We start from the raw sequence: 10,769 nt of genomic DNA, 5'->3' as shown, positions 1-10,769 counted from the left end.
TCTTCTATCATTGACAGTCCCTCTAGGTTGTGGGCTGCTTGCCTGTGTTCCTGAGAAGCATCTACGGTACCAGTCTATAGAGTGTGTTTTCTTTAGTGAATTACCGGTATGTTTACCGGTAATAAACTTGCACTGTTTTATGTATATGTTTGATTACATACAGCCTTGTGACAGTTTTCCTGCATGTCATAAGCATTTGAATATAAATTAAAATGTTAAAATCAAATCTGATATTGTTTTACCTTTTATTTGGTGTGTGGAAGGTGTGCGGAAGAGGGGGTAGTCTTATACGGCGAGTATATAACAAACTCTGTATTTTGAGTGGAAATGTTAGGGGGTCGTCTTATACGCCCAGTCATCTTATACGCCAGCAAATACAGTAATATATGAGAGAAACATTAATTGGTTGCCTCCTTACCTGCCCCCACCAGGGATGGAGCCACGACCGAGGGATGTGCCCTGACTGGGAATTGAACCACCAGCAATGATTTGGTGCATGAGAAGATGCTCCAACCAACTGAGCCACACCAGCCAGGGCAAGAAGGCAATACTTCTCAACTCCTAAGACTATAGTGTTCATCTGGTACCAAAAGCAAGACAGACATTATAATAAAACTAGAGGCCCAGTGCACAAAATTCATGCACAGAGTGTGTGTGTGTGTGTGTGTGTGTGTGTGTGTGTCTATCAGAAGGGATGTCTGACTGCCCGTTTAGGCCCTATACTAGACATCCCTCTCACAATCCAGGACTGCTGGCACCCAACCACACTCCTGCCTGCCTGACTACCCCTAACCGCTTCTGCCTGCCAGCTTGATCACCCCCAACCACTCCCCTGTCAGCCTGATCAATGCCTAACAGCTACCCTGATGGCCCAATTGCCCCTACTGCCCTCCCCTGCAAACCTGATCCCCCCAAACTGCTCTCGCCTGCTAGCCTAGTCACCCCTAACTGCTCCCCCTTGCAGGTCTGATCCCCCCCAACTGCCCGCCACTATAGGCCTGGTCACCCCCACCAGCCCTCTCCTCAGGTCTGGTCACACCTAACTGCTGTCCCCTGCAGGCCTGGTCTCACTCAACTGCCCTCACTTGCAGGCCTGGTTTCCCCCAAGTGCCTTCCCCGTGCCGGCATGGTCACCCCTAACTGACCTCCCTTGAAGGCCTGATCCCCCCCCAACTGCCCTCCCCTGCAGGCCTGGTTTCCCCTAACTGCCCTCCCGTGCCGGCATGGTCACCCTTTACTGATCTCCCTTGCAGGCCTGATAGCCCCCAACTGCCCTCCTTTCCAGACTGGGTCCCACTCAACTGCTGTCCCCTGATGGCATGGTCCCCTCCAACTGCCCTCTCCTGCTGGCCTGGTCACCTGCAACAGCTCTCCCCTGCTGGCAAGGTCACCCTTAACTGCTCTCCCATGGACTGGTCGCCCCCAACTACCCTCCCCAACAGGCCTGGTCCCTTGCCTACTGCCCTCCCCTGCCCATCTGGTCACCCCTAACTGCTCTGCCTTGCAGGCCTGGTTCTCCCTAACTTCCCTCCCCTGCAGGGCTGGTCCCCCCCAACTGCCTTCCCCTGCAGGCCTGGGCTGGTCCCCCCCCAGCTGCCCTCCCCTGCCTGCCCAGTCACTCCTAACTGCCCTCCCTTGCAGACCTGGTCCCTCCCAACTGCCCTCCCCTGCAGGCCTGATTGCCCAAAACTGTCCTCCCCTGCAGGGCTGGTGCCCCACAACTGCCCGCTACTTCAGGCCTGGTTACCCCTAATTGTCCTCCCCTGCAAGCCGGGCTCAACACAAATGTCCTCCCCTGCAGGGCTGGTCCTCCTCAGCAGCCTTCCCCTGCAGGCCTGGGTTCCCCCAAACTTTCCTCCAAGGCAGGCCTGATCGCCCCCAACTGCCCTCCCCTGCAGGCCTGATTGCCCCCAACTGCCCACCCATGGAGGCCAGGGCCCTCCCAACTGTACTCCTCTACAGGCCTGATCCCCCACAACTGTTCAACCCTGCAGAGCTGGTGCCCCCCAATTGTCCTCCCCTGTAAGCCTGGTTCCCCCCAACTGCCCTCCCCTGCAGGCCTGATTGCCCACAACTGCCCTCCCCTGCAGGCTTAGTCACTTTCAATAGGCCTCCCCTATAGGCCTGGTCTCCCTCCCGCACCCACAACTGCCCTCCCCTGCAGGCCTGATCGCCCCCAACTGCCACCCCTGGAGGCCAGGGCCCTCCCAAATGCCCTCCCCTGCAGGTCTGATCCCCACAACTGCCCTCTCTTGCAGATCGGGTGCCCCCCAGCTGCCCACCCCTGCAGGCCTGGCTCCCTCCAACTGCCCTCCCCTGCAGGCCTGGTCACCCCTAACTGTCCTCCAATGTAGGCCTGGCACTCCCACTGCCCTCCCCTGCAGGCCTGATTGCCCAAAACTGCCCTCCCCTGCTGGCCATCTTGTGTCCACATGGGGGGGGCCATCTTGTGTGTTGGAGTGAGGCCTGATTGCCCACAACTGCCCTCCCGTGCAGAGCTGGAGCCCCCCAACTGTCTTCCCCTACAGGCCTGATTGCCCACAACTGCCCTCCCCTGCAGGCCTGGTCGCCTTCAATTGCCCTCCCCTACAGACCTGGCCCCCCGTCCAACTGCCCTCCTTTGCTGTCCTGGTTCTCCCCAACTGCCCTCCCCTGCAGGCCAGTTCCCCCACAACTGCCCTCCCCTGCAGGCCTGGTCCTCCCCAAACTGCCCTCTCCTGCAGGCCTGGTCACCCCTTAACTGTCCTCCCCTTGCAGGTCTGGCTCCCCCTAACTGCCCTCCCCTGCAGGCCTGGCTCCCCTCAACTGCCTTCCCCTGAAGGCCTGGGTCCCCCCATACTGTCCTCCAAGGCAGGCCTGATCATCCCCAACTGCCACCCCTGGAGGCCAGGGCCCTCCCAAATGCCCTCCCCTACAGGTCTGATCCCCACAACTGTCCTCTCCTACAGATCGGGTGCCCCCCAACTGCCCACTCCTGCAGGCCTGGTCACCCCTAACTGTCCTCCAATGTAGGTCTGGCTCCCCCTAACTGCCCTCCCCTGAAGGGCTGGTCCCCCCCAACTGCCTTCCCCTGCAGGCCTGGGCCCTCCCAATAGTCCTCCCCTGCAGGCCTGATTGCCCACAACTGCCCTCCCCTGCAGAGCTGGAGCCCCCCAACTGTCCTTCCCTACAGGCCTGATCTCCCACAACTGCCCTCTCCTATAGATCTGGTGCCCACCAACTGCCCTCCACCTCAGGCTTGGCTCCCTCCAACTGCCCTCCACAGCAGAGCCAGTGCCCCCCAACTGCCCTCCCCTACAGGCCTGGTCACTCCTGTCTCCCCCTGCAGGCCTGGCTCCCCCCAACTTTCCTCCAAGGCAGGCCTGACTGCCCCCACTGCTCTCCCCTGAAGGCCTGGGTCCCCCCCAACTGCCTTCCCCTGCAGGCCTGATCACCCTCAACTGCCCTCTCCTGCAGCTCTGGTGCCCACAAACTGCCCTCCACTGCAGGCCTGGCTCCCTCCAACTGCCCTCTCCTGCAGGCCTGATCACCCCTAACTGTATTCCCCTATAGGCCTGGCTCCCCCCTACTGCCCGCTCCTGCAGGGCTAGTTCCCCCCAACTGCCCTCTCCTGCAGGCCTAGTCCCCCCCAACTGCCCTCCCCTGCAGGGCTGGTCCTCCCCAACTGCCCTCCCCTGCAGGCCTGGCTCCCCACATCCACCCTCCCCTGCAGGCCTGATTGCCCACAACTGCCCACCCCTGCAGGCCTGGTCGCCTTCAATTACTCTCCCCTACAGACCTGGTCCCCCCAACCCCCAAACTGCCCTTCTTTGCAAGCCTGGTTCTCCCCAACTGCCCTCCCCTGCAGGCCTGATCATGCCCAACTGCCTTCCCCTGAAGGCCTGTGTCCCCCCCAACTGCCTTCCCCTGCAGGCCTGGGGCCCCCCAAACTGTCCTCTATTGCAGGCCTGGTTCTCCCCAACTGCCCTCCACTGCTGGCCTGGTCACCCCTAATTGCCCTCACCTGCAGGCTTGATCACCCCTAACTGCCCTCCTCTGCAGGCCTAGGGTCCCCTGACTGCCCTCCCTCCAGGCCTGGTCCCCCCTAACTGCCCTCCCCTGCAGGCCTGATTGTGCCCAACTGCCTTCCCCTGCAGGCCTGGGGCCCCCCAAACTGTCCTCTGTTGCAGGCCTGGTTCTCCCCAACTGCCCTCCACTGCTGGCCTGGTCGCCCCTAACTATCCCTCACCTGCAGGCTTGATCATCCCTAACTGCCCTCCTCTGCAGACCTGGGTCCCCCTAACTGCCCTCCCTTAGGCCTGGTCCCCCCTAACTGCCCTCCCCTGCAGGCCTGGTTTCCCCCAGCTATCCTCCCCTGCAGGCCTGATCGCCCACATCTGCCCTCCCCTGCCGGCCATCTTGTGGCGGCCATCTTGTGTCCACATGGGGGCAGCCATCTTTGACCACATGGGGGTGGCCATCTTGTGTGTTGGAGTGATGGTCAATTTGCATATTACTCTTTATTAGATAAGACTATAGGCCAATATATATTATGAACTTATTCATTCTTTGTCTTTCAGAAAAACATAAATCACCTCTTTATGGGAACCTTTGTGACTCCTTAATAGTTAAATCCCCTTAATTTATGCTCATGTAGCAATACATATCTCTTCTTCATTAGACTTATATTGAATGTATTTATTTCATGATTATGTAATTAGTATCTTTCTCCCAGATAAGACTATAAGTTATATTAGGCTGAGAATGTTCCTAACCTGTTTCTGAACATTTTCCCCCCCTACCGGTGTGGCTCAGTGGTTGAGTGTTGACCTATAAACCAGGAGGTCATGGATCCATGGTTCAATTCCTTGTCAAGGCACATGCCTGGGTTGTGGGCTTGATCCACAGTTTTGGGCATGCAGGAGGCAGCTTATCAGTGATTCTTTCTCATCATTGATGTTTCTATCTCTCTCTCCCTCTCTCTTCCTCTCTGAAATCAATAAAAAATATATATATTTTTAAAAGAGAGAATGTTCCTTGCCTGTTTCTGGACATTTTTTCCTACAACTGTTTAGCAAAATATTAAGCACATAGAAAGTGCTCAATAATAATAAAATATTGTATATATTTTAAAATTAATGATTGGCAAGTTACGGATAAGAAGCTATATAGCCTGCTATTATGCACAGTGGTGATCTTGAGATGGGGGTAGAATGGGATGAAGGTGTGAGTGAGCTCAGGCTATAGCTGGTTGGTTAATATTTTATTAGTTGATAAACCCAATACATTGAGTGCCTGTGATCTCTTTGGTGGTATTGATTGGATGTTTTCTGATACAAGTAAACAAAGCCATGCTAACAGGGGCTTAAACAAATAAGTGTACCATTTAACAAGGATTTGTTCTGAGGTATGCATCGTTAGATGATTTTGTCATTGTGTGAATATTACAGAGTGTGCTTACACAAACATGGATAGTATAGCCCACTACACATCTAGGCTATATAGTATACTGCTGTCATAAATGCAGTCTGTCTTTGACCAAAACTTCATTTTATAGTTCATGATTATATTTCACTGATTCAGAAATTCTCTACCAACAGTGTTCCCCAATTTGTTTTTATATCATAGCTCACACAGAATGTAATATCTGTAAGTCACTTTGAGGTGTGATACTCTGAATAAAAATATTATTGTTAGTTGATAATTCAACTCTTTTCTTCCCCCCCCTTACTCCCTTGTTCCTTCTCCCCTATTCTCTTTCTCTTTGTGTGTGTACATGTACACATGAAACACACTCATATACATATATATTTCTGTCCAACATTGGAAATTGAGTTAGAACTACATTTTGAAGCTTCTGAAACAAATGCTTTTCTCTTTCTTTCCAGAAATTTAAATATCATTCTACTTAACATGTGTCATAGCATCCCTTCACAATTACATCTAGAGTCTTGGTATCGTAATTTCTTTTTTTTATTTCACTGATGTAAAATAAGTGTCTGTCATTTTTGGAAACTGCATGTAAATCTGGTTGCAAGAAAGTTTGAGGGTTAAGCTTAAAAAAAGGAATAAGAAGGAGAAGTGGCAGAGGGAGAGTTGGGGAGAGAAAATAAGAAAGGACAAAAATAAGAAAATTTTCAAAGCTCCTTCTAAGAGGAAGGCAGAGGAGAGAATTTTTACTATAGGCTTACAGGGTTGAAAAGGCAGTTTATCCAACATTGACTTATATAATGGAAGTAGATACACTACAAGTTATAGTTTCGTCAACTACTAAACAGGAACAAAACTTTCCTTTTCCCACCCCTACCATCCTATGCCTGCCCTGCAAGCTGGAATTGCTGGAATTCCTGGCACACTTCTATTTCAAAATGTCAATGTCCTTTTAAAGATTTGCTCTTTCTTATGAAAAATCAGCTACTTACAAACATAGATAAGGAAAGTGCACTGAAATGCATAGTGCATATCAAATTATATATACATACCAGTAGATATATATTTCCTTTAGACTCTGTAATTGAAAAGATTTTTTTTCATTACCTGTTTTACAGGTTTTTCCTTCCCTTTTGTTACAGAATGGGTTTTTTAATTGTCTCATTTATTTTGCCAGTCTCAAAAACCCTCTGGAAACCAAAGGGGTCCTGGGATTCACTGGGGTCAAAGAGGAAATAAAGTACATGTAATGATATAAATGAATTGAGGGATGAGAGAGCCTTGAATCATTTGATCAACGGTAGCTTTCATAATCACCACTTTGGAACTTTTTAAACATTGATTTCAGCCTTCAACTGGTCCCATTTATCAGGTCTTCATTTGATGGTGGTTACATTTTATAACTCAACAGACATTAATATCTTATAACCCAATAAAGTTTGATACAAAGCCTATACTATGAAACTAGCCCAGTCTAAAATGCTGCTGTTACATGGTTTACCAATCAAATACTGAACTCTTAAATAAATGATAGAAAGAAATGGCAATTTTTACTCCAGGAAAAGCATAAACTTTAAGGGAGAAATGAGGACAATGAAATTGGAAATGTAGGACAGACGGAAGTGGCAAAAATGCTGGGCATGTTGCAACTGTGAAAAAAAAATCTGAGTGAAAAGTAAAATAAATACTAATTATTATTCGTAAAATTTGGAATAGTTTCCTAGATATATCAAATTCACAATAGAGAAGTGCAATTATTAACACAAAAGAAAGAGGGGGAAAAAGGTAAATCAGTATAAAAAAGTGATAATATGCCCTGTAGGACGTGTGCAGGAGGCAGTTGATGGATGTTTCTCTCTCATCGATGTTTCTAACTCTCTGTCCCTCTCCCTTCCTCTCTGTAAAAAATAAATAAAATATTTTTTTAAAAGTGATAATGTATTTGATAGAAGGATAGAATTTCAACAAGAAATTTCCAGAAGAAATATAAGGGAAACTAAAATATTTTTTTCTTTTTGAGCTATATTCTGAAAAGTGCAGAATGGAAAGTATATAACATTTAGATTAGCTTTCATTTATATAATAAAAACCATATATTTTCATATACACATATATATGTAATACTATAACAAATCACAAATAATATTCCATGAGGTTTCAGTGTTGGAAACTGAGAATTAAAGAGAATTAATGTCCAGTTGTTAAGTGCTGCTAACCCAGCACTAAACAAAACTTTTTGAGGATCCATATTTTGAAATTTTTATTGTAAGCTATTTAATAAATGATGCTGGGGTAAGTTAGACTGATATCTCACTTTTATATTAGGATAAAGTTCTCAAGGATATAAGATATAAATGTTGCAAAAAAACAACAGTAAAACCACCAGAAGAAACAATGGAAGAACTTTTATATGATCTTGGCATAAGGAAAGCCTTTCTAAGAACAAATAAGAATACTTTAAAATACTCTGAAGCCATAAAGCAAAATAATGATATATTTGATGAATACAATCACTGGAAAAGTACAAATAAGCCCAGTTGGTATGGTTCTGTGGCTGAGCGTTAACCCATGAACTAGGAGGTCACAGTTCAATTCCCAGTCAGGGCACATGCCTGGGTTGTGGGCTTGATCCCCATTAGGGGGCATGCAAGAGGCAGCCAAGCAATGCTTCTCTCTCATCCACGTTTTATGTCTCTTTCTCCCTCTCCCTTCCACCCTCTGAAATTAATAAAAACATATTTAAAAAAACTAAAAAACAAAACAAAAATAGAGTGATAGACACAAACATATGTTTGAAAATCATTTTCTTTTTAATCCTCACCTGAGGAGTGAGGATATTTTTTCCATTGATTTTTAGAGAGAGAGGAAGGGAGGGAGAAGGGAAGAGAAAGAGAGAAACATTGACTTGAGAGAAACACATCAATTGGTTGCCTCCCACTCATGCCAATACCAAGTAAGAGACGCTTTGGTGTGAGGGCAAACACTTTAACCATTGAGCCAAAATGGCATGGGCTATTTGAAAATCTTATCCAAAGCAAAACTAATTTCCTTAATATATAAAGTACTTCCACAATTGATAAAAAAGAAGTCAACATTGCAAGAAAACTTCTTTTTATAGACAGAATATAGAAACCAGAAATAAAAATGACTTTTAAATAAGTGAAAAAATGCTCATTGCTATCATAATAAGAGGAATGAACATTAAACTGCATGGAAATATTCTTACCTAACATAGTAACAAATATACTAATAACACACTATTAATTTTTATTACATAATCTAGTGGCCAGGTGCACTAAAATTGTGCATGGGGGGGGCGGGGGGAGGGCATTGTCCCTCAGCCCAGCCTGCACCCTCTCCAATCTGGGAACCCTCAGGAGATGTCTGACTGCAGGGATTGGGCCTAAAACGGCAGTCTGACATCCCTCTTGCAATCCGGGACCACTGGATCCTGACTGCTCACCTGCCTGCCTGCCTGATCACCCCTAACCACTCTGCCTGTCAGCCTGATAGCCCTCAAGTCTCCCCCTTGCCAGCCTGATTACCCCCCCCAGCTGGCCTGATCAACCCAACTGCCCTCCCCTCCTGGCCTGATCGCCCCACACCACCTCTGCCCCAGCCCCGCCACCATGGCTTTGTCTGGAAGGACGTCTGAAAGGTCTCCCAGAAGTTCTCCTGGCCTAATTAGCATGTTACCCTTTTATTAGTATAGATTATCACAAATTTAGCAACTTAAAACAACACAAATTAATTATTTCACAACATGCATGGCTAGATTTTCCTCTAAGATAGTGAATGCATTTTTTGTTAATCTATTTATTTTCTTCTTCCCATTATACTTATGAAGAATCTGGAATGCATATCCTGGTCTTGCAACAAAGAGAAGTTTACAATGTAATGGACTTATGCTTTGGCCTCTAACTAGTAAGCCTGTCTAGCCATTCTCTTGTCAAGCTGGATTACTGCCAGCTTGAGGTTTAAAAGAAATATTTTCAGATATACATTCAGATATTCAGTAAATATATGTAAGGTAGTAAAATAATAAACTTTCCCCCTAGAGCAATTAATAATCTCTTGTGATGTCCTATTACAAATTAAACACATAACTATTGTTAAAACTTGAAAATACAAAAATGAAGAATGCATGATCCCATTTATATGAAACTTAAGAACAGGCACAAACTAATCTGTGGTGTTAGAAATCAGTATAGTGGTCATCTCTGAAAGGAATTTTAGAGACAAAACAGGCAGTCTTAAGGAATAAATGCAGGTCCATGGGAGAAAACTGCATATATGAAGGGCAGAAATAGCTCCAAGATGCCAAAATGCTTATCTTACTTATACAGAGGATAGAGAAATGTCACAGGATAAGGGGGGAGAAAGACATACATTCACAGAGGATAAAGAAAAGTGACAAGATATTGGGAAGAAAAATTTTCACAGGAGATAGAGGGATATTGAAATATGAGAAGAGAAAGAGGGGGGCACCATGTGGGCTTTGAGCTTTGAAACTGGTACTATGTAGCAGAATGACCAATGAGGAAAACAAGGGATTCTTTTTTTTTTTTAAATATATATTTTATTGATTTTTTTACAGAGAGGAAGGGAGAGAGATAGAGAGTTAGAAACATTGATGAGAGAGAAACATCGATCAGCTGCCTCCTGCACATCTCCTACTGGGGATGTGCCCGCAACCCAGGTACATGCCCTTGACCGGAATCAAACCTGGGACCTTTCAGTCCGCAGGCCGGTGCTCTATCCACTGAGCCAAACCGGTCTCGGCAACAAGGGAGTCTTAAATTGAGGAAGGGTCCAATTAGAAAGGGTCAGGTTCAGACAAAGAACTGCAACATATATAAACCAGAGACAAAGGAACAGACAGATTTTAGACTTTTGGATTTAGATTTTTTCCCATTAGAGAAAGAAAGCAAGCTTTTTTCATTTGGGGGCCCCTTCCTTGGGGAAGTTTGCTTACAATAAACTTCCACATTTTTATAAACAAGGACTTTAGTCTGTGAGTTTATTTTTCAAACTTCATGAGGACAAGGACCCATGAAAGAATCTGCATCCTCAAATCCATGTTTCATCTCTATGGGTGATTACTCTAGGTACTGTAGGAAACTTTCAAGAGCACTAGAAAAGAAATAGTCTATGATATGATTCAAGTGGTGGTCAGTGTGTGTCATAGTGACCAGTCATTCCCAGTTATTCTGCTGTTAGGGTCAATTTACATATTACCCTTTTATTATATAGGAGTGCCTGGCCAGGCTGAGTGAGGGGCTGATGGCTGTTTGCAGGCTGGCCATAGCCCCTTCAGGGTGGGGGTACCCCTTGGGGTGCCTGGCCAGCCAAGGGGCGGG

This window comes from Myotis davidii, unplaced genomic scaffold (assembly GCF_000327345.1).
Source record: "Myotis davidii unplaced genomic scaffold, ASM32734v1 scaffold1107, whole genome shotgun sequence".
Taxonomy (NCBI): Eukaryota; Metazoa; Chordata; class Mammalia; order Chiroptera; family Vespertilionidae; genus Myotis; species Myotis davidii.
Note: the sequence above shows the minus strand (reverse complement) of the source record.